The sequence below is a fragment of the Pan troglodytes genome, chromosome 10 (assembly GCF_028858775.2).
Source record: "Pan troglodytes isolate AG18354 chromosome 10, NHGRI_mPanTro3-v2.0_pri, whole genome shotgun sequence".
Lineage (NCBI taxonomy): Eukaryota > Metazoa > Chordata > Mammalia > Primates > Hominidae > Pan > Pan troglodytes.
This window is the reverse complement of record NC_072408.2, coordinates 91,717,682-91,743,985: the sequence shown is the minus strand read 5'-3', so window position 1 is coordinate 91,743,985 and position 26,304 is coordinate 91,717,682. Positions and strand designations below refer to the sequence as shown.

General features: G+C 37.1%; 1 protein-coding gene and 1 long non-coding RNA gene across 4 annotated transcripts in view; one reads left to right on the top strand and one right to left on the bottom strand.

The window, feature by feature from the left end:
• Positions 1–18,142, bottom strand: part of LOC107967592 (uncharacterized) — a 54,300-nt gene extending 36,158 nt beyond the window's left edge. The window contains exons 1-5 of one of the 3 annotated variants that reach the window (XR_010148093.1): positions 18,060–18,109; positions 16,100–16,205; positions 13,716–13,817; positions 9,674–9,815; positions 8,146–8,320 (exon numbers count right to left, since the gene is read on the bottom strand). This is a non-coding gene — a long non-coding RNA (uncharacterized LOC107967592). Of the gene's footprint in view, positions 1–6,005; positions 8,321–9,673; positions 9,816–13,699; positions 13,818–16,099; positions 16,206–18,059 lie in introns of those variants that run through there. The other 2 variants (XR_010148094.1, XR_001708149.3) reach the window with 2 other exon arrangements.
• Positions 18,133–26,304, top strand: part of SLC6A15 (solute carrier family 6 member 15) — a 52,041-nt gene continuing 43,869 nt past the window's right edge. Inside the window, exon 1 of the mRNA XM_016923927.3 lies at positions 18,133–18,441. The gene's annotated coding sequence lies outside the window, so the exon portion shown is untranslated. The remainder of the gene's footprint in view (positions 18,442–26,304) is intronic.

The window sequence follows — 26,304 nt, the reverse complement described above, 5'->3', positions numbered from 1 at the left end:
TCCAATCACTATGGGCATAAGAAACAGATCAAGCTCTAGAAAGATAGATTAGACCTTTCTAACAGGATATACTGAGGTTGGATTCTAGCATGCACTTTGGAAAAGTGATTCAGAATCCTAGTTTTAAAACTTCCCACCTCTTTGCAAAAGTTTTTTAGAAACACAGGGGCTGATGCCTAGCAAGCCTATAGGACCTATGGCATTATGATGTTTAGTTTCTACAGCAAGACTTAACAGAAATGGGATGACTAAAAAATTGCTTTATTTTCTTATTGATGACTCAGGTGAGGCTGTGCCTACAAATAAAATTTCCTTAAAAGATGCTACTGGGCAAGATCAGGCAGGGATATGTATAGGTATGAAATTCAAGAGAGATACTTCTAGGTTGCAGAAAATAGTTTAGATTACCTAAGTGGTTGTGTTGTATTAGATTACTCTTCACAAATATTCAGTTCTTTCCCCTAACATTATGGAATAAATTTACTTCCCTACCTCCTCATGTGGGGCTTGGCCAAGTGACTTGCTTTGGCCAGTAGAATATCAGCAGTTCTAACACTGTCCCAGAATTAACCCTGGCCTTAAGAGTTACCATGTTTTTGTTGACCCTTTTTACATTCCTGCCTTTTTCCATGAGAAGAGCATGCCTTGACACTACCGATTTAAGATGGATGAGGAACTTGTGAAGCAGTCCTAAATAAAGTTTAGAAGCAATAGATTCAGGCCAGTCTAGAAAATGTACTTTCCATCAACCACATAGATATGTGACAAATATAATAATTGTAGTTTTAAGACTTTGGCCTTGGGAATGATTTGTTTTGCAGCATTATTGTGGCAACAGCTGATTTACTCAGTGTTCCTCACTTTTTTTCTCGAATTAGCACTATTTTTCAATTGAATGTCCCAAGTCCCTCCTATATCCTCCTCCATGCTATATTATTTTAAACTGTGACTTTTATTATAAATTTCCTTACAATCAGAAATTGACAGAGCTGAGTACATGGTAAAAGGGTTCATTAAATGGTGGTCCCAGCATTCTGAAATAGAGGAAGACTCTAGACAATTAGAAAAGCAGAATTTAACTTAATTTAATATAAAAATCCACTTAACTGGGTGGAAAACACAATGCTCAAGTATTACTCACAAGAGAAGCATGTGCAAATAACCAACAGATTATAATATGACAATTAGACTCAAGGTAGGACATCTTAAAATAATGAAAGAGAAAAATTGTTAGTAGAGCTTTTATGAGACTATAGATTCATTTCTGACTCACTCTGAATTCTCAGGTTTTACGCAAATCCCCAAATGCTTTCTAGGCAGAAAATTAAAGTAACATATTAAATACAAGTGTACACTGCTTTTCCTTGAAATATAAAGTTATTATATCTCCCTCTATCTCTTAGTTCTGCATATTGGTTTAGCCTAAGTCCAAAAATGCACTAATACTAATACATTAATACATTTTAAAAGCTCTGAAATCTATTATATATATATCTATTTTTAAATTATTTATTTATTTAGAGAGAGAATCTTGCTCTGTTGCCCAGGCTGAAGTACAGTGGCATGATCTCACTTCACTGTAGCCTTCACCTCCTGGGCTCACGTGATCCTCCTGCCTCAAGCCCCCAAATAGCTGAGACTACAGGCACACATCACCAGGACTGGCTAATTTTTATATTTAGTAGAGTTGGTGTTTTGCCTCATTTCTCAGACTGGTCTCAAACTCCTGGGCTCATGAGATCTGCCTATCCTGGCCTCCCAAAGTGCTGGGACTACAGGGGTGAGCCACTGCACTTGGCTTGAAATCCAATTTTAAATCATTGAATATTGTTATTTTCAAAGGAAATATGATCTTCTTGGCTGTATTTCTTTCCTACAACAAACAAAACTATTCTAAGAAATTATCTGACAGATCCTTATAACTGTAACTGGACTATGGCATATCAACTTAGAATTAAAATAGCCCTGTGTTTATTGCAGAACAGTTTAAACAAGTTTTATTTTCTTATGTAAAACCTGGAACACAAACTCTCCCAATTAGAAGCTCTTTTATGAGGTACTTGGTATCCTAGCAGAACTGCTGTGTTTCATAAGACGTGTGTCTTCAAAAACACTTTCTGCTTCCAGCTTTCTGGTTTTAACTTGACTATCTTTTAGGTTTCCTCTTCTGGTTAAGGCAATGTTAGCTTCCCAACTCTTCAGATTCGGGCTAACAACAGACCCTTATTTTCTTTCAGAAAGCTAAATCTAATTAACCACAAGATCTCTTAGATTTCACCTTTTCAGTGATTCTCAAGAGATGTTCTTTCCTTTCCTGAGATTATACCATCTCAGACCCCTTGCATCTCCTCTTAAACTACTAGAGAGACCACTATAGTGCTTATGTATGCTTAGCAGTTTGGAAGTGTTTTCTATTAAGAATGAATGAATAAATGGTTACTCCTTCTCCCCAAAACTGCTATGATTGCCCACTTTTTGTGGCAATAAGTCCCAAATCTTTAGCACTGTGATCAAGCAAATCTCCAGGACACGATTTAATTACCTTTGCAATCTCATCTCTCACTATATCCAAACACATATCTAATTTCTTCTCATGGGCGAAATGTATTCTGACAGGTGTGTACTTTTTTGGTATTATTCCCTTGATCTGAAATATCTTTCTCTAAATTTTCTCCTTGAAAAAAAAAATCCTATTCTTCCTGTAAAGTCCCTCTCAACTCTATACATAGTCATTAAGAGCACAAATTTGGAAGATAGACCCATTTTTTAGAAGTTCCACCAGTTTCCTTTAAAGCTAAATATACAATTATGGTATGGCACAAGAATTCTACCAAAGGAATTTACTTAAAAGAAATGAAAAAAAAAAGTACACAAAAAGAAATATGCAAGAATATTTGTAGCAAAAGTATTCTAAACATTCCACATTGAAAATATCACAGATATCCATCATTAAGAGTATGAATAATCATTGTATATTTGTATTCATCTGAAAGAATTCTACTCAGCCATAAAAAGAAACGCAAACAACATGGATGAATCAAAAAGCATTATGCTCAGTGAAACTAGCATTAATAAAAGACACTACTCTATTATTTTATTTATATAAAGTTGTAGAGATGTAAAATGTATGTATGTTGGAAAAACAAAATCTGAAAAGTAGTTGCCTCTGGGGAATGGTGTAGGTGTTGACTGGGAAGAGGAAAGAACAAATTTTCTCCAGTGATGACAATGTTTTATATCTTGACAAGTAGTTGGGTTACAGAGTTGTGTCAAGATTCTAAATGATATACTTAAGACTTGTTAACTTTGTCTTATGTAAATTTCATCTCCAAAGGAAAAAAAGAACTATAAACATATTGAATTCCAGTGAATATATGCTGAAGTGTTTAGGGAGAAAATTCATTGATGTTTAAAATTTATTTGGAAATGCTTCAATAAAATATGATGGATTGATGGTTAGGTAGAATGATGAAAAGATGGTCTAATGTGTATAGGAAACTGTTTCTTTACACTCAGTTCCCACCAAAGATGTAAGTTTTCCACACCAACCAATTCTCCAGTTTTCTGTGGACTCCAGTTGGGTATCCTACAATTCATTCAATTCTCACACTAACTACCCAAAGTTAGTGCAGACCCCACAGTTTAAAGGCTAAGTCCCACAAGACTTGCTCCCTCTTCAGACACCAGTCACAAGTATTTAGTGCCCAGGGTACTCACTTCTATCTGGCTTGGCTACAAATTGGGCTTCCTACCACCTTCTTCTCATGTTTGAGAATTTGCTATAATAGCCAAAAAAACTCAGGGAAACATTTTATTAATGTTTACAGGCTCATTGTAAAGGATACTATAAAAGTTACAAATGAACAGCCAGGTGAAGAGGTCCATATCAGGCAAGATCTAGAAGAGTTCCCAGCACAGAAGCTTCTGTCCTGATGGAGTGGGGGTGTGCCCCATGCCAGGTACATGGATGCATCCCCAACCTGGAGGCTCCTGAACTCTATAGTTTAGGAGATTTTATAGGGGTTTCTTCATATAGGCTTGATCAATTATTAACTCAACCTCTAGCCCCTCTCCCTTTCCCAGAAAATAAAGGGTGGGGCTGAAAGTTCCAAGACTCTAATTATGGCTTGGTCTTTCTGGTAACCAGCCTCAACTATGAAGCTATCAGGAGCCCAACAAGAGTTCCCTCATTAGAACAAAAAATCCTTCTGTCAACCAGGAAATGACAAGCAGTTTAGGAGCTCGTAGGGGCAGAGACCAAATATACATCCTCATCATGTCACAATGTGTGATAAACCACATGTAGTAAAATGTTAATGGTAGAATCAAAGTGGTGGGTTATCAGTGTTTGCTAGACAATTCCTTAAACTTTTCTGTACGTTTGAGATTTTTCATAATAAATATTGGAAAAAAATGTTAACCACTAGCTTTCGAAATCATATTGTTACTCTAATCTATGATTACTCTCCTGGATGCAAAATGATTGTTCCTCTAAGTCTTTCATTCCATCAACATTTATTAGTTGGCATTTTACTGTAAGAAGGAGCTTTTTTATCCCCCCATAATTATTGATTTATTTATTGTGAGCATGGTCTGTGCTTACTCTATTTACTCAATTATACTACATCACTGTTATTATTAATTTCCAAGCTACTTCTGTTTCCTTTAGATATGTCCCTATCCTGTTTTAATCACTTTTGACACAAGATATTTGCAAGCTCATTTTGTATTGTCTCTGTCCCAGAACTTCATGCAGCCATTCCCTTCAGAAACTTTGATTCTTGTGAATTGAGAATAACATCTGGAAGCCAAGACCAGGCTGCTAGATATACTCATTGCTAGGTGTGTCTTTGACTTTAGACACTTTCAGTAAAATTTCATGAATTTTATTTTAAAATTGATGTATATTATTATTTATAAATATATTTTATTTTTAAATGTATATGTTATATATACAAGTATAAAATTTATAAAATTCTACTGAATTTCCATTCAAATATACAATTTAAATATATATATATATATATATATATATATATATACACACACACACACATACATATATATATATATCAGGTTGGAAGTCTTTCAAGCTATTTCCTGTATCCTTTTGAATGTTCCCATCTCTTTTTAATCATTTAAAGCTTAAATTATACCTTTAAGTAATGAACTTATTCTGATACCTGCAATTTTGCTGCGAGAATAGGGGGTTCTTCTTTACATTTTTTGCCTTCTTTGACTTCTAGCATTGCTTATTTGTATCACTCTTCTCCACCAGTAAAAACTCTGCCTCCTTACAACTTCAGCGTATTTAGATATTATTCAAATCTGTATTGCATTATATGTTTATGATTCAAAAGAAAAGTTTTGAGTAAGACGAACACAGGCAATTAAGTCCTCCTTGGCTCCTCACTGCAATGATCAAAGGGAATTTTAAAGGAGAAATTTCTGAATATAAAGTGAAAACTAAAGAAAGATGTTAAAAAACAACTGTGAAGAATTTTAACTAGATATAGCAAATGAAGACATAAAGAGGATTCTTTTTCTCCTTGAAAATGTTGTGTCACTTCTAAATAATAAAGATATGCCTTTTTAGAACATCTTAAGTGCACTCTGATTTGTAGAGCAAGGGGTAAAATCTTTAATCAACTATGAGGCAGAGATACCATTTATCTCTTTTCTTTTTCCTGCAGTGGAACTCTATAAATTTGAAAGCAGCTGGACTTCAAACCATAAGCCAATAAGCCAACAAGCCAACAGACAACATACAGTAACTTTCAGAGAAAGCTGAAATAAAAGGGCATCTGGGGAAAGTTCCTGACACTGAGTCAGCAACTCTAGGAAACAGGCTGAATACATCATCACTTTGTGACTGGCAAGATCACTTCCTTATTAACAAAGAAAAAAAAAGGTAAGAAAGAAGGGAAGGAAGAAAGGAAAATGAATTGAGCATTAATTTAAGGAGTCTGAAATCGAAAAACAAATCAATAAAAGCAGAAGAACATAACAGAGTTAAAGCCAAATTTAGTAAATTTGAAAGTAGGAAAATTGATAAAATATACAAATAAGTTTAAGAGTTGGGTCTTTCACAAAAATAAAATATTCTGAATGTCTTAGCAGTTATGAATATGACCACGTGGTTTTGCTTATATTCTTGCCTCTGCTCTTTGCCTGGACACATAGGCATCTGCTACATGAGCTCCAGAATAAGCCACATTAAGCATGTTTGTTATTCAATAAAGAGGATTAGCACAGAAATTGATACAAGAAGTTGGTCCTGACATAACACATAACAAATAAGCAAATATCAACAAGAAACTGACACATGTAATATTGGCTCGTGATCAGATTGTAGATAGATAGTAAACAGTTACTAGAGATGAGAAAAATGGCAACAGACATGATGCAATGGTAAAATATTTGGTAAACATGTCACTTGCAATAATTTAAAAAACAGATAATTGTATCTAATGAACCTGTGGCTCTGGGAAAAGGAGTTTTTAAACAGAATGTTATTAAATGAGCTTTTTGGTATTAGCTGCACTTGATAAGATATCTTCCAAGAAAGAGTTAAGTTCAGGGAAGAATCAGCTCATTTTCAAAATGAGATGAAAGAGAAAAGCAGTTTAGAAATTTCAACACTTGCAGGATTTGGAAATATAAGTTGTTCTCTTCTCTGACTGGTAAAAGTAAAAATGTAATCCCAGTACTTTGGGAGGTCAAGTTGAATGGATCACTGGAGGCCAGGAGTTTGAGACCAGCCTGGCCAACATGGTGAAACCCCGTCTCTACTAAAAATAAAAATAAAAATAAAAATAAAAATAGCCAGGCATGGTGGTGCATACCTATAACCCCAGCCACTCAGGAGGCTTGAGGCACAAGAATCGCTTGAACCCGAGAGGTGAAGGTTGCAGTGAGCCAAGATCGGCCACTGGACTCCAGCCTGGGTGCACAGTAGGTTAAGCAAGCAAACAAGAGGAGGAATGCCCTGGCTTTAAGTTTTTCTCATATAGGGATCTTGTCTATGTAAAGACTAAGCTAAGCTGTGTCCACATGTGGGTGAGCCGGCATTATGACAAATTTATTACTCTATTTATTTAAAGAGAACTAGCCTTGACAGTCTAGTTTGTGACTACATGAAATCATAACTGTTATTATCTGAAGAATATATATTGTTATTGGTTTTGAGAGATCTGGACTTTGCTGTTGTAGGAGTGTGTCCTTGCAGTATCCTTAGGTTGTTTCTTTTGCTGTAAGCATCTGTGAATATGGGTTGTGATTGGCAAGGAATGTGCTTTGCTAGTCTCAAAATGGAGTTGATTTTAAAATGGTGTTACTCTGGCTCTCGCAGGCTCCTGTTGCCCTAACACCATCAGTCTAGTTAGAGAGACTGAGATACTTTAGGCACAAAACTGTCCATTTCAGATGTGGCCAAAGATAATAATGGAAAAAAAGTGGGAACCCAGGAGCCATGGAGAACAAAAGACAAGTGTGCTACTTCCGGGGAGGAGAACCATAACTTCTAAGTAACATTTCCTTGATCAGGGTAGGAACACTCAACAAAGTTAGCTCAGTGAGACTTAAGAATTGCTATGAACCAATGAATACTCTAAATGGTAGTGCTTATCATAGCTAATCTTGTCCCCATTCTGCCATTAAGTATTGGATTTGTATTGTGGGGTTTGGTGGCAAGAGTAGAAGGCTGGACAACTTGGCTTTCCCCCCATACTATGTCTCTAGATTAAAAGCAGCCACAAATGTACTTTACTTGCTTTGGACAATGAAAACTGAAAAATGTGAAACATACTACATCTAAACAGAAGCTCTATTTGTAATTGTGTGGTTTGATTTCTCCTCTTGTTCCTCCCTTCCCGCTTATTCCCTAAGAGAATAAGTGTGTCCTGTAGAAAGTTTGCTCCTTCAGGCAAAGTTCCAGAATGAGAAGACACATGGAGCAAAGTGGAGCAGAGCTGAGTAGAGTTGAGCAAACTACAGTTGCAGGAATGTAATGTGAGTGAGTAATAAATGTGTGTTGTGTTGTAAGGAACTCAGATTTTTTGGTAAATAGTGGTGCAGTAAGGCTGTCTGAGACAAGCTGCCATGGACTGATCCATAGTTAGGTAATTAGATCATAAGGGTGGATACCTCGTGAATGGGATTAGTGTCCTTATAAAAGGGATTCTTGAGTTCGTTTTTCTTGTCTTTGCTCTCTGCCATATGAGGACACAGCAAAAAGTCAGCTATCTGCAAACCAGGAAGCAGTCCCTCACCAGACAGTAGACCTGCCAGCATCTTGCTTTTCAACTCCCAAACTCCAGAACTGTGAGAAAATAAATGTTTGTTATTTAAGCCACCTAGTCTATGGTAATTTGTCACAGCAACCTGAACTAACATAAACACAAGCTTACAGGAAAAATTGATTTTTTCAATATAAAATAATATTCTTGAAGTAATGATTTCTGAAAAAAATTTCCAAAATGGCTATAGAGAAAGAAGAAAAAACTAAATAGGCAGATTTTTTTTAGAAGATCTTGGAGAAAATGTGAAAGAATTACCTCCCAAAGACTACCAGGCCAGATGGCCTTACAAGCTAGTTTATTTCAATCTTGCAAAGAAGAGATACTTCCAGGAAGATACATCCATGCTATTCGACAATTTGGTAAAACAAAAAATATCTCCAATTCATTTTGTAAAAATCAGCATTGCCATAATAACAACATCTAACAAAAATAACACACACACACACACACACACACAAACACACACTCATGAGAAAAAAATTTCTGTTATACATGGAAATACTTTACTGGATTGGCTGTTGTCAATTTCTTGCTACCGTTACTTTCTTCTAGTGTAGTGGGCAGTACATTTCAAAGAATCATCTTCCCTGTAGGTTTTTAGGGCTTGACAATAAGATAAATTGGCATGTATTTTGGAAGACAGAAATAGAAGCCACAATTTTCAGGAGGTCATACAACCAGCTTGCTACATTGCTTGAAACTAAAGTTGTTGGTAAATATTTGATTCTCTGGCTGTAGCATTCTAGAATTTTACTCTCCTATATTAATTCCTGCCAAATTTTTGAAGTCCTATTTCCTATATTAAATATCTTATTCCTGTAACATTTATGGTGGCTCTGCTTTGCTGACCAAACCAGGACTAATAAAAATGTTCATACAAGAATGGTTCTACGGGAAATGACTTTAAGGAAAGGAGTCCGAAAGTGGTTCCAGAATCTGCTTACATTAAAAGGCTTTCCTGCCAGTAGTAAATGAGATTCTGACAATCTCTCTAGTGTTAGGAAAGAGACTACATAACAGTGGTAAAACTGAGTCTAAGAAATGTCACCGAAGTATTAGTTGGGGGACTAAACTCAAGCTATAGGAGCTACAAATGGAATATTTGAAACCCAAATGTAAATATTTGATCTTGATTTAAACCGCTTCTGCCCCTTACTTTGATGCCCATGAATGACATAGCCCCTTTTTCACTACGACAGGCTTCCCTCCTTTATTTCTTATTCTCTAACAGTGAGTAACTTTGCCTTTGTTTATTTTTGTGTTCCTCATGCAACAGAGACTAACATAACCATTTTATTAACTTACAATGTTGTCATTGTAATTATTGGACAATTCCCTGTGGAGGATGTTATAATGAGATTTTACTTACGTACCTTCCCTATAAAGTAAAGTTGGGGGCATCACGAAATCTTTTCCAGTGTTTCCAGCTCTCTGGGTGTTGTTCTTTGGCATGTGTTTTTCAGTAAAGATATACTGAGGTTGAGTAGGGAGGGCCACATGGTAGCATATGTGGGTCTGTGAAGAAGTATACATGGGTATTTATTTGATAGCAAGCAAACTGCCTTGCAATTAATAAACCCTAATAGCTTCTGGCTTAGTATTAGCATCTGTTAAGCTAAAGCGGCAACAGGGAATCAGCAAGGTTTAACTGTAGGTTGGGGGCAATTCTAAGCATAGACTTAGACTCTGCCTTAGCAGAGTCTTGTGTCCCAAACTTGGAATGGGAAGAGTGGTACCCCATAGAACCTGAAGGAATAATATGAGCAAAGATAGTGGACATCTTAGTGATTATCTCTGCAGATACATAACCCAATAATCAGATGATACCAACTCTTTTGCCTGGGACCTATATGAAGTCCCAAAATCCTTGATATAAAAATATAGGAGTGAGGTGGGGGCACAGAGGATGCTTGGAGATTGCAAGGAGGCCCTAAGAATGAATGAGGTATACTTTTTTTTTCTTTGCAGATAAATTGTATGTGAGTTCAGAGTTAGAAATTAAATTAATTTATAGAAATAAGAGTTGCAGCTACAGTGGCTCCCCTTACCCACAGTTTTATCAGTTTTAAATTGCACTCCCTTCTAAGTAGTGTGATGAAATCTTGTTCTGTACCACACCATCCTGCCTAGGACATGAATCATTCCTTTGTCCAGATTCTTCATGCTGTAGACACTACCTGCCCAGTAGTCACTTAGTATCAGCCTTGGTTATCGGATAGAATATCATGAGATGGCAATGCTTGTGTTCAATTCACCCTTATTTGACTTCATAATGGCCCCAAAGGGCAAGAGTAGTGATGCTAGCAATTTGGATATGCCAGAGGAAAGGAGTAAAGTGCTTTCTTTAAGTAAAATGTGAGGCTGTGAGTAGTGATGTAGGCCTGTAGTCCCAGCTATTCAGGAGACGGAGGCAGAATAATTGCTTGAGCCCAGGAGTTTGAGGCTACAGTGAGCTATAATTGAACCAAGGCACTCCAGCCTGGGCAACAGAATGAGATTCTGTCTCAGTAATTAAAAAATAAAAATAAAAAGATGAAAGCTCTCAATACGAAAAGAAGAAACAATCGTATGCTGAGGTTGCTAAGATTTACATTAAGAATAATTCTTCTATCTGTGTCACTGTGAAAAAAATAGACTTGTGCTGGTTTTGCTATAGCACTTCAAACTGCAAAAGTTACAGCCACAGTGCATAATAAGTGCTTAGATAAGATGGAAAAGGCATCAAATTTGTGGATAAAAGACCTTAAAAGAAACATGTTCCAACTGTTTGGCAATCCAGTTTGGTACTGTTCGTGATTTCAAGCATCCATGGAAAGTCTTAGAACATATTCTCCCAGGATAAAGGGAGACTACTGTACTGCTGAATGTGGTCTGATAATCCAAGGGCATTTACCTACTGAGGTTCTAGCATATGTCAAATTCGGATTTGGGAGGCGGGGGAGTAAATATTTACTACCCGCATAAAATTATGCATGCCAAATCCCTGCACACCTAGAGAATTCCAAATTCTCTAGGTCTAAAGCCAACTTCCAAATTATTAGACTAGTGACCAAATTATTAGTCTAGTCCACCCCTATTATATTGCTTGTGGTTGGGGTGGGGGGCAAGGATGAGATACAGAAATAACACTGGGGGGTGGCCAGAGTTCACCATTCATTACTCAGGGACAATGCTCTTCATTCATTTGAGTTCTCATGACTCATGATTCCACCATCAGCTGAGAAAGCCAGGCCCAAACATCACCATTTAATTATATGCTAGACCGTCAAACTTTTTCTCAATGACTCAAACTCTTCAGTTCCTAGTATCCAAGGTAGCTATACTCCCTGTAGAATGTATTTTCATACATGAAGTGTAGGAGATATTTTATTTGTTCATGTTTTTGAGTGTTTAAATTTTTTTTTCCCTTTTGCCCTTTTTCTGTTAATAGTGCTTTCTTTCATTGGGAGAAGTTTATGCCACTCTGATCATATGGAAAAATGAACTTCATTTCTGAAGCCACCTTGGTTGGCTCAGGTGTAGGAAAGTGACCCCAACATAGCCAAAGTCTTCCCTGGGAGGTATAGAAGTCAAAGAAGGAGAAGAAGGAGAATAAGAAGGAGAAGGAAGGGAAGGGGAAGACAAAGAAGGAGGAAGAGGAGGAGGAGGAGGAAAAAGAAAAAGAAAGAAACAAACCAACATCCCACATTTTTTTTTAATCTAAAATTTTTTAAAAAAACTAAATCTAGGCCGGGCATGGTGGCTCATGCCTGTAATCCCAGCACTTTGGGAGACTGAGGCGGGAGGATCACCTGAGATCAAGAGTTTGAAACCAGCCTGACCCACATGGTGAAACCCTTTCTCTACTAAAAATAGAAAATTAGCCGGGTGTGGTGGCATATGCCCATAATCCCAGCTACTCAGGAGGCTGAGACAGGAGAATTGCTTGAAACCGGGGGGCGAAGATTGCAGTGAGCTGAAATCGCGCCATTGCACTCCAGCCTGGGCAACAAGAGCAAAAATCCTTTTCAAAACAAACAAACAAATAAAAAACTAAATCTACTTGGAATAGGATTATGCAACCATATGTGTCTTAAAAGTCTATGCTGCATATTTGAAGATTTAAAATCCACAATTAATAAGCTGGATTTAACAAATAAAACATACATACTCTGGAAGACAACATAGATAATGTAAATGAAAGTGAACAAGTACTAGGCCACAAAGAATGTCTCAACAAATCCAACAGAATTGATATCACAAATATTAAGTTTTATGACTTAAATGTAACTATAAGTAATAAACAGTAAAAAAGTTTAAAATATGCTCATAAATTAAGCAAATAAGAATTGAAATTATGATTATTATTTTTAGGGCGGCCTCTTCAAGCCAGAATAGGTTCAGAGAGGCTCCTGAAATTATTTTAAATGAACACTTAAAGTATTATATAACCAAAATGTTTAGGTTGCAGCTAAAGCTATACTTATAAAATAAATTATAACCTTGAAGCAATATAGAAATTAAAATGTACTATATTTGTTCAAATTCAAAACCTAGGAAAAGACTGAACTCAAAGAAAGTAGGAGAAATATATAAATAACACAAGAAAAGAAATTTACAGAAAATAAAATTTATAACACCAATAATATCAATAGTTGTTTCTTTGAAAAGACTCATAGATAATGTTTAGCATTTAACAGATTAAAAGAGATATGAAGAAAAGGTTGAAACAAAACCTATGGAGAAGTTCATATATCTATAAATGTAATCTAGGATTTAAAATTCAAAAGAAAATAGTACAAAAATTATTGAAGCACTTTTAAAAATTAGGTGAAATGAACACTTTAAAAGAAATGAATTGGCAACATTTACTCATTTACTAAAGAAGAACTAGTTAACTTGAATAGACCAATAGAAAAACTCAATAAATAATAAAACATATTGCTGGGTACTGTGGTTCACAACTGTAATCTTGGTATATTTGGAGGCCAAGGTGGAAGGATTGCTTGAGCACAGGAGTTGAAGACCAACCTGGGCAACATGGTGAGACCCTGTCTCTAGAAAAATAAATATTAGGCCAGGTGCGGTGGCTCACACCTGTAATCCCAGCACTTTGGGAGGCCGAGGCAGGCAGATCATGAGGTCAAAAGTTCGAGACCAGTCTGAGCAATATAGTGAAACCCCGTCTCTACTGAAAATACAAAAAATTGGTCGGGCATGGTGATGTGTAATCCCAGCTACTCGGGAGGCTGAGGCAGGAGAACTGCATGAACCCGGGAGGCGAAGGTTACAGCGAGCCGAGATCGCGTCACTGCACTCTAGCCTGGGTGACAGAACGAGACTCTGTCTCAAAAAAAAAAAAAATAAATAATAATAAATAAATAAATATTAAAAAATTAACTGGGCATGGTGGCATGCACCTGTAGTCTCGGCTACCTGGGAAGCTGGGGTGGGAGGTTCACTTGAGCCTGAGAAGTTGAGGCTGCAGTGAGCTGTGACTCCAACACTGCATTCCAGTCTGGATGACAGAGCCAGGCCCTGTCTCAAAAGAAAAAAAAAAAAAGCATAAATAAAAAATCTGTATCTTACCACTTTCCTACTTTCCTTGATTTCTCAGGTGAGTAAGAAACAATGTCTATATCATAAAAGGGTATTTGAGAGACTACAAGTGTAAGCTTTGGATCTCATTTTACAGTGCTAGAATAACCTTATAAGGAGAATATAAATCACTTATCAAATACATTTATGTATATAGATGAAAAACTCTATAAAAATATGAAAAAATTGGGTCCATCAATTTATATAAAGAAGAATATTATCTCATAATCAAGTAGGATTTATTCCAGGGATGCAAGCATGGTTCAATAACAGAAAATCTATGAATATGAATTTTATAAAATAAATTAAATTGTAAAAACTATAAGCTTGTCTCTACGGAGTAAGACATATTTGCAATATCTGGGTCTTCTTTCTCTTCCTCAAACATACCAGTTAAATTCTTTTTTTAGGGTCTATTCACTGATCCTACAATCTTTTTAAACTGACTGAAAAGACCCTTTTCACTGACCTCTCCCTGGAACTTACTCCTATCTCCTTATATCTACAAGGCTAACTCCTGCAAATCCTTTGTGTCCTTGCACCAGTAAAATCTCAATGAGACCTACCCTGACCACTCTATTTAAAATCTAACTCTACCCTCTTTCCTGGGACCCTCCTCAAAGTCAGGCGAACATAAACACAGGGGTCTTAACTTTTCACCATGTACAAGTTCATAGATTGAAATGTATTCAATGAGCAAGTATCACTTTTGTATTCAAATTATATTTTAGAAGTACGTATAAAAATCATGGAGCCTATAGAATCTGTATATATCAATGAGATTGTGCAGCAAATAAAAGGCACCTCATATACTTTATACAAAACAAATACCACTAAATATTTTGGTTTCGGACATTTAAGTAGCTATATAGACTAATGCTGAGCATAGTACCTGACACACATAAAATGTTTTAGAGACATAGTTTGCTATTATATTATAATAAAAGGGCAACTTAAAAACTTAGTGGTTATAATCAGTTTACAGAGGTAGGGGATGCATTTCTCTGTCAAAAAAATGACAGCTTGTGTTGGTATTTTTACTCGCCAGGGCCATTTAGGCTTTATCTTCAAAGTGCAGAAACAGTAAAATTCAATCATTTCCTACATTGTCTTGATTGCTTTACTATCTTAGTCAATTACTTAAAAAATTGATTTGATTACTCTGACATTTGCCAATTCAGTTAACCCATCCTCTACCCATTGAGAAATCAGAGAACCTACTTTCCTTGCATCTACCTCTCAGTTCTTATCAGTAGTATGAACAGAACAGAATATTCAGTGGATATTTTGGGCTTGTGCAGACTTTGTTTTCATAAAAATTTGGAGACCATATATCAAATGACATTTGGCATGGAGGACATTAGAATAAAAAGTTTTATTAAAATGCAAAAAAAAAATCCTCACAATATACTCTACTGCCCATATAGCAATATAAGCAAATGAATTAATGTAATCTTAGGATGTGAATTGATTTCAATGTTTTTCTTTAGTATTGTAGTTTTAAAATCATCTTTTAGTAAATGTCTGAATTATTTTTCTGAACTCTAGTGCTACATCTTTGGAAGTTTTTACATAATATTGTTATTCTAAAGGATTTGGTTTAAGAAATAAGGTAGAAAGGCTTGGTGAGTCAGATTCCTTCTCTCCTCTAGTCAAAGAGAATACTCTTTTCCTTCATGTGATCTTTTATCAAATTTTAAAAATAGCAAGTGTAATATTAATTGATTAAAAGTAGGTATCAATTTCAGAAAGTGATTTAGATAGGGCAGGTTTTTATTTTTACAATATCTAACAGATGCCTTTTGACGGTATGACCTTGGACAATCGAAGCTTCAGTTTCTTTTCTGGCAATGTTTTGTAAAAACTAGACCTACATCACAGGCTTGGTGTAAGAATTAAGAAGTATATATTCATAAAATATAGAAATTATTCTGTACATTTCAAAGACACATAGTTAACATTAATCAATCCTTGTTAATATTATTAAATACAGTGTGGCTGGAAGCACTAGTCTCCCTTAACTTGTAGTTAATTCTTCCAAGTTCTGTTTTTTTCCTTTCTGTGTGCTGCCTCTTCCTCCCACACCAATCCCATGTTGGCCATTTTGCCCTATGGTGACAGAGAAAGAACTCTGTAATCATTAGCCTAAAAGATATTAGCAATTGAATTTTAAATCTTTGAAGACTCATTGTTGTTAAATTTTAAAAATGAATACATTTTACCTTTGGCTAGGGTTCCCAGACTCTCCTTTTGAGGTCTCTCCATTCTTCATCTATTTATTGTTTTCAAAGATGCCTACCACTTGTGTTGAGATTCCACCCTTTCCTCCTGTTAAAAATATATAATTTGTTAAAGGGTTACAGGATAGTATAAAAGCACATGAAGTTTGAGGCCAGCAGATCTGAATTTATTTCTCCATTCTGTCATTGAACAAGTTTTCTGACTTTTTGCAATTTTTTTTTGAGTATCACCTCTCTCTAATCTCTAAATTAGGAAAAATCACCTCATTAATTAGTTGAGAGGATTAAATAAGATATTATTAAGCCCCAGGTACTTAGAGGGAAGCTTAAAACAATAGTTGCTTTCTCCTACTTCTCTTCATTGGCATTGAGACATAAATTAGTATCAGTCATTATGGAGGGCATCGCACTACAAATATTTTGTGACCTATGCATATGTATTGGAATTAGGTATCAGACACTAGTGAAAAAGCGTGGGAGAGAAATAATTTTCGTACTTCTTGGTACTACCGTAAACGATTTCTGCCAGCATATGGATAACTTTGTTTCCCACAGATAATCCTAATCCTGATCATGGTGGACACAGCTCTCCTTATTTTCCTAAAATTTTCTCAGTTGTTACTGATAATGTTGGTACTGTATTTCAGTTTCTTTATATATCAACATTAAATATTTGCCTGTCACCAAAATGTGAAGTAAAAAGCAAAAAAAGTCCTATAAAAGGTTTATTTTGACTGTTTTTATTTTTTCACGCGGTGCATCTATCAAAGAGCATTTATTTACTCATGGCAGGGGAGGGGTATCAGGGAATCAAATCTAATTTAATTTCTTAACTTTTAATTTTTCAAAGTTGGGATTGGAAGAGAGGCTGAGAAAAAGCTCTCTTGGCTGTTTTAAAAGCTAAGGATTAGTAGCAATGTTCTGACCTGAAATTTAGGTCTTGTGATTTCTTTCCAAGAGATTTTTCACTGCATGAAAAACCTGTTTGCAATGGCCTTTTTAATTTAATTCAATCTTAATTGGATACGAACCGTAAAAATCTAAGGGATTGTTAAAAGGCCTAAAAGTGCACAAAAGTATTTTTAAAGAGTAATATTAATAATCTGCAAGTGAAAAATGTACTTTGCTAAGTTACTGAACCTTTCTACCTAGGTTCTAGGTTCATTTTGTATTTCTTTCAAATTTTGAACGTTTCAAGGACGGAAAATTTCATCCTTAGAGCATATGCACTGTTTAGGGGACGGTTCAGCCATTTTCAAAAGGAGGCTAAGCTTTGTGTTCAGAGGTGTATATTTTAGGAATTCTCCACGTGGCTTAATTACGAGCATGCCTCGATTGTTAGCAGAGGTAAGTCAGGCTTCATCTTGTAATGAGACCCCTTGGAAAAAAGTCTGCTGCTGAGGCACCAACACAGGGTGGGTGAGGGCCAGCTTTCTAAAACGGCCTTTCATAACCTGGCGAGAATCACTGAGCGCTATGAGGCCATCGCCTGACGGAGGAGCCAATGCCCAGAGGCTTTTTCTTTCGCAAGAGATGTAAATGGCCTGCTTGGGGGGATAGGTAGGGAAAAGGGTTCTTTGGGTCACCCATTTTTTCTAGTCCCATTACTGACTCTTTGAGAATATTCAGATGGCGCCAGGTAGCACCATGCCTATTATTATTCTCACTGAGACAAAAGTCAGCGGCGGGTAACTGGTGTCCATTCTTCCGCTTGAATGGGTTGGAGAAAGACGGGATGGCTGGAGGAATTTGTTTTGTTTTGCTTTGGAGCGGGCTTCCTCAGTTGCATCCTGCCTCGGGCGGGCACAGCCCCGGGCTCTGGGAAGACGCCGCTCGGCAGCCGCAGTGGCCGCTGCATCATTGGGTTTTGGGGCAGGGAGGTGCGGAGCCCAGCCTGCGCTCCTGGCTACCCCTCCGCGCCCCGCCGCCGCCCACAGCCTACCCTTCTCCTCTGCAGCCGGTAGGCGGCCGTAACACGGGCGGGCCGAGCACGTGGGCGCCTCCGTCACACCCTCACACATACACACACGCGCGCGCGCACACACACATACGCATGTACACGCGCACCCGCACCCGCGCGCCTGTATCCCGTGCTGTTTCCCTGGCAGACACACAGGCGCTCACGAGTCTCTCCTTGCCAGCCTGCAGGGCGGCGACCCCCAAAACCCAGCTCCGGGTCCCAACCTAGGCAAGAAGCTGCTTCTCTGCCAACAGCTCCTCTTCGGCCTCCGTCACAGCCACCTGGACCCTACCCTTTCGCGACTGCTGCTGCTGCTGCCCGGACGTGGAAGCAGCAAGAGGCGCTTGGTCAAGACACACTGACGGTAATGGCAAGGGCCTACGCTAAGGGCACAACTGGGGGTGAGGTGGGGCTCGCCATTAGCCACCCAGGAGCCTGGGCACCAGCACCGGGAACGAATTGATGGATGGATGCCGGGAAGGACTCGCTGCGTCCTGTGGTGGAAGGAGGGAGGGCAGCTCAAAAGCCCTGGGAGGGAGAAGCTGGGCTGGGCGGGCAACCTTCTAACTCTGCATCTCTGTACAATCAGGGTGGGGGGCGACAGGCTGCACATGTAAGGGGAAGCACATGGGTTGAAACGTGCCGCCATCCTTTCTTCCCGTCGTGGAAATTGCCCACAGCATCCCCAGAGACCTACTCGTTTCCAAGCCAAGTCGGGGTTGGTTGAAGGGTGGGGTCCAACACGGGAAAGTCCAAGAGGGAAGTTGGGAGGGTTGGGGCAGAGAGAGACGCGAGGTGAATTGGAAGCTAAACCTCGTGCAGGTGGGCGATGGGGCGGGGAGAGCAGAGAGCTTTATTCCTCATTCGCTTCCGTTCGCTTTAGCAAAGGCAGAAGGCGACTACCGAGGACAGAGTGTTTTCACGTGACCACAGTTCCCTTTTGCTTGAGGTATCCTGTGATAAATGGCCCGAAAGGGGGCCTTTCGCCGTACGAAAGGCACGTGGCTGCTGGAGAAATCACGGCTCCTGTGTTTCTGCGCATCCTGGAATTTGAGAGTGTGGCGGTGAGGGTGGTGCTGCTGGGACTGTAAGAAGATGGGAAGCAGTTAGAAACCCAGATCGTTTCTACCTTTCTTTCACTAGGCTGGTCTGTGTGTGACTGGGAAGAAGATGGTATTGAGTACAGGGAAAACCTTGCACTCTAACGTAGCGCACCAATCGGATACATAAGAATGAATCAAGACTCCCGAGGCGTTCGGGAACAGGCATGACCCACCCAGTGGCACAGGCTGCGGGAACGGGAATTATTTTTCCTGAGCTGAGAAGCAGCTTTTGATGTACGTTTTAGGAAGCAAAGCCCCCAGGCTCGCGCTCTCCAGCGTCCCGCTTTCCCTTTCCATCCTCCTCGCTAGCTGGGAAAGGCTGGAGTAAGACGGGGCGGGGTCCGGACTCCGGCGCAGTGACGTAAGCAGTGTTTGGGTGCTTATGCAAATGAGTCTGCGACGGTTTCTTCTGGTCTTGCCGTTTTCCCCTCCAGATCTTATAGGTAGACCCAATCTTAGTCTGCACCATCCTTGCGGTTCACTACTTAAGACGTATGGGAGAAATGAAGGATTTGCTTTATATGCTGCTCTGGGGCTCCTCATCGCCCATGCTGTAAAAGCTATTTTCTACCTGTCAATGCCTGATTGCTTTTCCGCGATGCCAGCAACAAAGTGTTTGTTTTGAGGAGTTATTATCTGCAGACACAACCCCAACAAGCCCCTCACCCACCCAACCTCATTTCTGCAATATCATTGCTGAAACACAGACCTATTTATGTCTTAGGTGCCCAGTAGCGGGCTTGACTTGTACGTTCTTAATAAACACTTAATGATGGACTAAATCTTCTTTGAACAGTGTTAGGTTTTGAAGGGAAGGGTTAAAGAAACACACACACACACACACACACACACACACACACACACACACACACGAAGAGGGCGGCTCTGTCCAGCATAAAACCTATAGAAGTGGAGGACCAGCCTAATGCGGGAGCCCGCAGCCGCTTACAGGCTGGAGCAATTTATAGGTATGGGCAGAAGGGGTCTGAGCAGTATGGCTTGCTGCTCCGCGGGATATTAATAAGATGCTTCCATGAAGAGGCGGTTCTGGCTCTTGTTCCGGCGCGATGTCGTTCTGGTGTTCAGGGTGTTCCTTGGACCTTTGTCCAGCAAGATATGATAGGGATGTCTCTTTAGTTGGGCCTTTGTCCAACTCGTGGTCAGTTGGTTAGACGGGATGTTTCTCACAGCTCGAACCCCTGTGAAATGTTTCGCTTTCACCAAGGTCTGCAAAATAGCAGGGAGCTTACAACATGGTGCAGTTTGGACTAACAAACAGTATGTATTTTTTTCTCTCATATTAAATTCAAGATATTTGACCATCAAATCAGGCGATTTTATTTTTATGTGTTGTTGCCTTTTCTATGGAATCATCAATGATCCATGTGTATTTGTTGTAGTAAAACATATCCCAACAAATTTAAAATGGAATTTATTAACCATTTTTCTCTAAATAAAGCTTTCAGTTTGTGTTTTTTTTTAGGATGACAGGAATTAATAGGATTTTTAAAGAAAGATAATATTTTACTGTTGATAAGCTTTTCTTTTTTCTGATTGCACATTATATAGTTGATTGAAAACTTATTTTATAATTCTAATGTAGTTAACTCAAGATGTAGTATTTTAATCGAATTAAGAAAGGTATTTTTATATGTTTCTAGGAGATCAGTACTCTATCACTGAATAAATATGAAATAATGCAGAATCTTAAAACTGGATAACAGTTATGAGAGATGCCAATAATCAGATGAGATGCCTTCCTTTTCACCTACTGAAACATTTAAAATAAGTCAGAATAGTTACTAAACTCTAAAGTCCATATTCATAGTTATTACCTTACCCAGTGATCATAGTTGAAATTGTAAATATGCTTCTCTTGTCATAAAATATAATTTGTATATGAATAGGTAAGATATTTGCATTCTTTTTAACTCTGGGATTATATCATCTAGGCAATTGAATCATTGACTTAGAATAGCAGACCCAAAAGAGAGCTTGGTGGCTATCAAAATCTCCTAAAAACTTTTCTTTCACTTCTCAATGGACCTCTCACCTTGTGGAAGAGTATGTTAATTCTTTATTACTACATACATATGCATGATAGAATATATTAGTATATTCTTATGCAGCTGTGCAGAGTAGATTTTGAAATGGTTTTCTCAGCAGATAGTATTAATAAAAATCTACAGGCATAGTTGGATGCATGAACAACATTCAAGGTTACATAGCAGGAATCATTAGATTTATTTCCACTTTGCTTATCATACCACTCTTCTGGCTGTCTTTACTAAACAATTTTTGATGTATTTATCTGCTTAAATATTAACTTTGACCAGTAATGATCATCTCTTTTTCTGTGAACAACAAGCCCTAAAAATAAACTGGGATATAGGGCAATTTCAAATGCATAGTATCACTTGACACAGGGCAGAGCTGTAAGTTGTGTTCAGCCTTGAAGGTCACTTTATTTCCTTGTCATTAATGTGCTAAGGTATCTTTTCATATAAGATTAATTGACTTTTATTTTTAAATAGAATGCATACTTTGGGAACTTTTTCACCTATCAGATTGGCAAAGATCAAAGAGATTATTTGTTATACAGAAGACGGTAGAAGAAAGTGGGCACTCTCATGCATTGCTGGTGATAGTGCAAATGGACACAATTTTTATCAAGGGCTATTTGGTAATATTTATCAAAATTATAAAAGCTTGTACCTTTTGATCAAGCTGTTCCAGTTCTAGGAATTTATTCTACAGATATGGAGATGCAAGATATACAAAATAATTTGTTGGAACATTGTAGTAGCAAATTATCAGTGATGATCTAAATATATGGTATACCTATACCAAGGAACATCATACAGAAGTTTTTTAAATGAAGCTATTACATTGAGATCAAGAGTTTTGAAGAATTTATTTGAGTGAAAAACTAAGAGGTAGAATTATGCACATAGTAATAGTTGTATAAAAAGAAGCAGATTGGGGGCTGGTGGGGAGAAAACACATATTAGCTTGAATATATATAGAGTGTTTAAGTGTGTATACACACATATATATATGCTTGAATATACAGAAAATATTTATTGAAGATTTTGGTTACTTATTGGGAGGTACAGATGGTACAGTATATTCTAGGGAGAAAGGGTAGGAAGATATATATGTATATATATGTATGTTTCTTTACTCTTTGCCCTTTAATATCATATTACAGTATTTTGTATTCAAAATATAAATATATAAAATATTTTAAAGTAAAGACAGAGGCAAATAAACACCTTTGGTAGAGTTTTATTCATTCATCACATGCCATGGAATTAGTAAGGTACAAAAGTCAATGAGTATTTTGACGACCCCCTGATTTTTGTTGTTGTTTCTGAATTTACAAGAAAGCTTCCTCTTTCAAGAGTTTTAGTAATAAAATTATATTGGAGAAGCATATTTAGTACTTGATTCAATAAAGTTAACCAATTATACTAGCAAAAAAGGCATAATTTTAGGGTATAAAAAAAGTCTTAATTTTGAGATGGGTGTTGAGTCCCATGTAGTTGGTAAGAAATAACACAGAGAGTTCTTGTGAGCTCTTGACAAATTTCCTGCAAATATAACATTTTGTAATAACTATATTAAACCTTCCTAATCAGAATATTGACATTGATACAGTTAAGTTACAAAAGAGTTCCATTACATAAGGATTAACTGTGTTGGCCTTTTATAACCACAACCACTTCACTCCAGTCCCCAGGCTCTCCTTAACTCCTGGCAACCTCTACTCTGTTCTCCATATTTATTTTTTGGTCATTGCAAGAATATTATATAAATGTAATCATACAGTATTCAATGTATTTGAATTGATGTTTTTTCACTCGGCATAATTTTCTGTAGATTTATCTAAGTCATGTATATTGGTAGTTTTTGCTAAATAGTAGTTAATGGTATGGATGTGCCAGAATTTATAACTATTTACCCATTGAATGACATCTGGATTATTTCTAGTTTAGGGTTAATGTAAATAAAACTGCTATGGACATTCCTGCATAGGCTTTTCTGGAACATAAATTTTCATTTATCTGGGATAAATGAGAACACTTGCTCGGTTATATGGTAGCAGTGTGTTTAGTTTTTAAATGAACAGTCGAACTTTTCCAGAGTGTTTGTACAATTTTACATTCTCACCAGTAATGAATAAATGATCCATTTTCTCTGCATCCTTGCCAGAATTTGGTTGTCACTATATTTTGGCCATTCTGATAGGTATATAGCAACATCTCATAGTATTTTATATTTGCATTTACCTAATGGCTAATAATATCGAGCCTCAGTTCTTGTGCTTATTTGTCATTCACATATAATATTCATTGAAATATCTCTACCTGTTTTCTTATTTTATTTATAATGGTCGAGTTTTTTTTGTTTTTTGTTTTTTTTCGAGACGGAGTCTCTGTGGCCCAGGCTGGAGTTCAGTGGCGCGATCTCAGCTCACTGCAAGCTCCGCCTCCCTGGTTCACACCATTCTCCTGCCTCAGCCTCCCAAGTAGCTGGGACTACAGGTACCCGCCACCACACCCGGCTAATTTTTGTATTTTTAGTATAGACAGGGTTTCACCGTGTTAGCCAGGATGGTCTCAATCTCCTGACCTCATGATCCACCTGTCTGGACCTCCCAAAGTGCTGGGATTACAGGCGTGAGCCACCGCGCCTGGCAACGGTCGAGTTTTAAGAGTTCTTTATATATCCTAAACACCAGTCATTTGTGACCTTCAAATATATTCTCCCACTTTTAAGCTTTTTTTCCCCCATCCTCTTAATAGATTCTTTCTCATAGCAAAAGTTTCAAATTTTGGGGCCCAGTTTATCAATTTTTGTGTTTCTGAATCCTGCTTTTGTCATGTCTAAGAGCTCTTTGGTTAACCCTAGATCTCAAAGATTTAATCTGATGACTTGTTTCTTAAAGTTTTATATTTTCCACTTAAGTTTGTAATTCATTTTGAATTAATTTTTGTGTAAGATATGAGATTTAGGTTCAGGGTTATACTTTTGCCTAGGGATGTCCAATTATTTCCAGAACAATTTGTTGAAAGAGCTATTTTTTTCTCCATTGAAATTGCTTTGGTACTTTTATCAAAAATTAGTTAGGCATATTGTGTGCACTTCTTTCTGGGTAGCCTCTTCTGTTACATTCATTTTTGTCTATCCTTTCACCAACCTCACATAGACTTCATTACTGTAGCTATATAATAAGTCACAAAATTCGGTAGAATCATTCCTCCCACTTCATTCTTCTGTTTAAAATTGTTGTAGCTCCTCTAATTTTTTGCCTGTTCATATAAATTTTGAAATAATCTTCTTTGTAGAAAAATGTCACTGATATTTTGATAGGAATTCATTTAACCATATATCAATTTAGGGAAATTTGACATCTTTCTTATGTTGAGTTTTCTAATCCATGAACATGGCATGTCTTCCCATACATTTAGATCTTCTTTCATTTACTTTATCAGCACTTTGTAGTTGTCAGCAAAAATGTACCATCCAGGTTTTGTTACATTTTCGTGTAATTATGTCAGTTTAATGATTGTAAATGCTATTGCATTTTTAATTTCTGTGTTCACTTGTTTATTGGTAACATATGGAACTGTAAATGATTTGTGTATGTTTACCGTGTATTCTGTGACTTTTTGGGACTATTACTCTAGAAGGTATTTTTGTAGATTCATTAGAATTTATAATATAGACAATCAAAATATCTGCAAAAAAATTGAATACTGTATTATTACATTCATATGACATTCTTGAAATGACCAAAAAATAAGTATGGAGAACAGATTAGAGGTTGCCAGGAGTTAAGGAGAGCCTGGGGACTGGAGCACAGTGGTTGTAGTTAAAAAAGGCCAACACAGGGAATCCTTATGTGATGGAACTCTTTTGTAACTTGGCTGTTCTTCTTTCTTGATTTATGTGACTTATACATAAATTTGTAACTTGACTTTTCTTGTTTCTTGATTTATGTGACTTATACAGTTAGGCTTCTGTATCCTTAGGTTCTGCATCCACAGATTCAACCAAATGCAGATGTGAATATAGTACTTGTGGGATGCAGGACCCACAGATGAATGCGGGACTTGAGCATCTGAGGATTTTGGTATTTGTGGGAGGTCCTTCAACAATGTCCCTTGGACACTAAGGGCTGACTGTATTTTCTTTTTCTTGCCTTATGCCACTGCTTAGAACTTCCAATACTATGTTGAATAAGAGTGTGAGAGTAGACGTTTTTATCTTGTTTCTTATCCTGAAGGAAAAGCATTTAGTCTTTCACCAGTAAATATAATGTCAACTGTAAATTTTTTGTAGATGCTGTTGATCAAGTTGAGAAAGTTTCCTTCTGTTCCTAATTTTTGACATTTTTGATCATAAATGGACATTGAATTTTGTCTTTCCTGCATCAGTAGATATAGTCATGTGATTTTTCCTTTAGCCTGTCATTATTGTATATTACATATTGATTTTTGAATATTGAACCAACCTTGAATACTTAGAATAAACCCTACTTGATCATGGAATATAATTCTTTCTATACATCACTGAATTCTGTTTTCTAACACTGTGTAAAGGAATTTTGTGTCTATATTCATTAGGAATATTGATCTGTAGTTTTTTATTTTTTACTATGATCTTTGCCTGGTTTTGGTATCTGAGTAATACTGCTTTCATAAAATGAAATACAAATTATTCTATCATCTTCTATTGCCTGAAGAGATTGTGTAGAATTGATGTTAATTCTTCTTTAAATGTTTGGTAGAATTTTCCAGTGATATTTCTTTTGTGACAGTTTTAAAATTATGCATTCAACTTATTTATTAGTTATATAGCTATTAAATGATCTATTTCTTATTGGCTAAGTTGTGGTAGTTTGTGTTTTTTAAGGAACTGATTGGTTACACCTCAGTTACTAAATTTATGTGTGTAGAGTTTTTGTTAGTATTCTCTCGTGGTGATTTTGATGTCTGCAGATTTTGCAATGATAATTCCTGTTTCACTTATGATATCCAAGATGCCTTAAGCATGAAATTGACTTTATGCAGCTTTACATATGATTGACTAAATGTGGCTTTGAAAGTTAATACCTA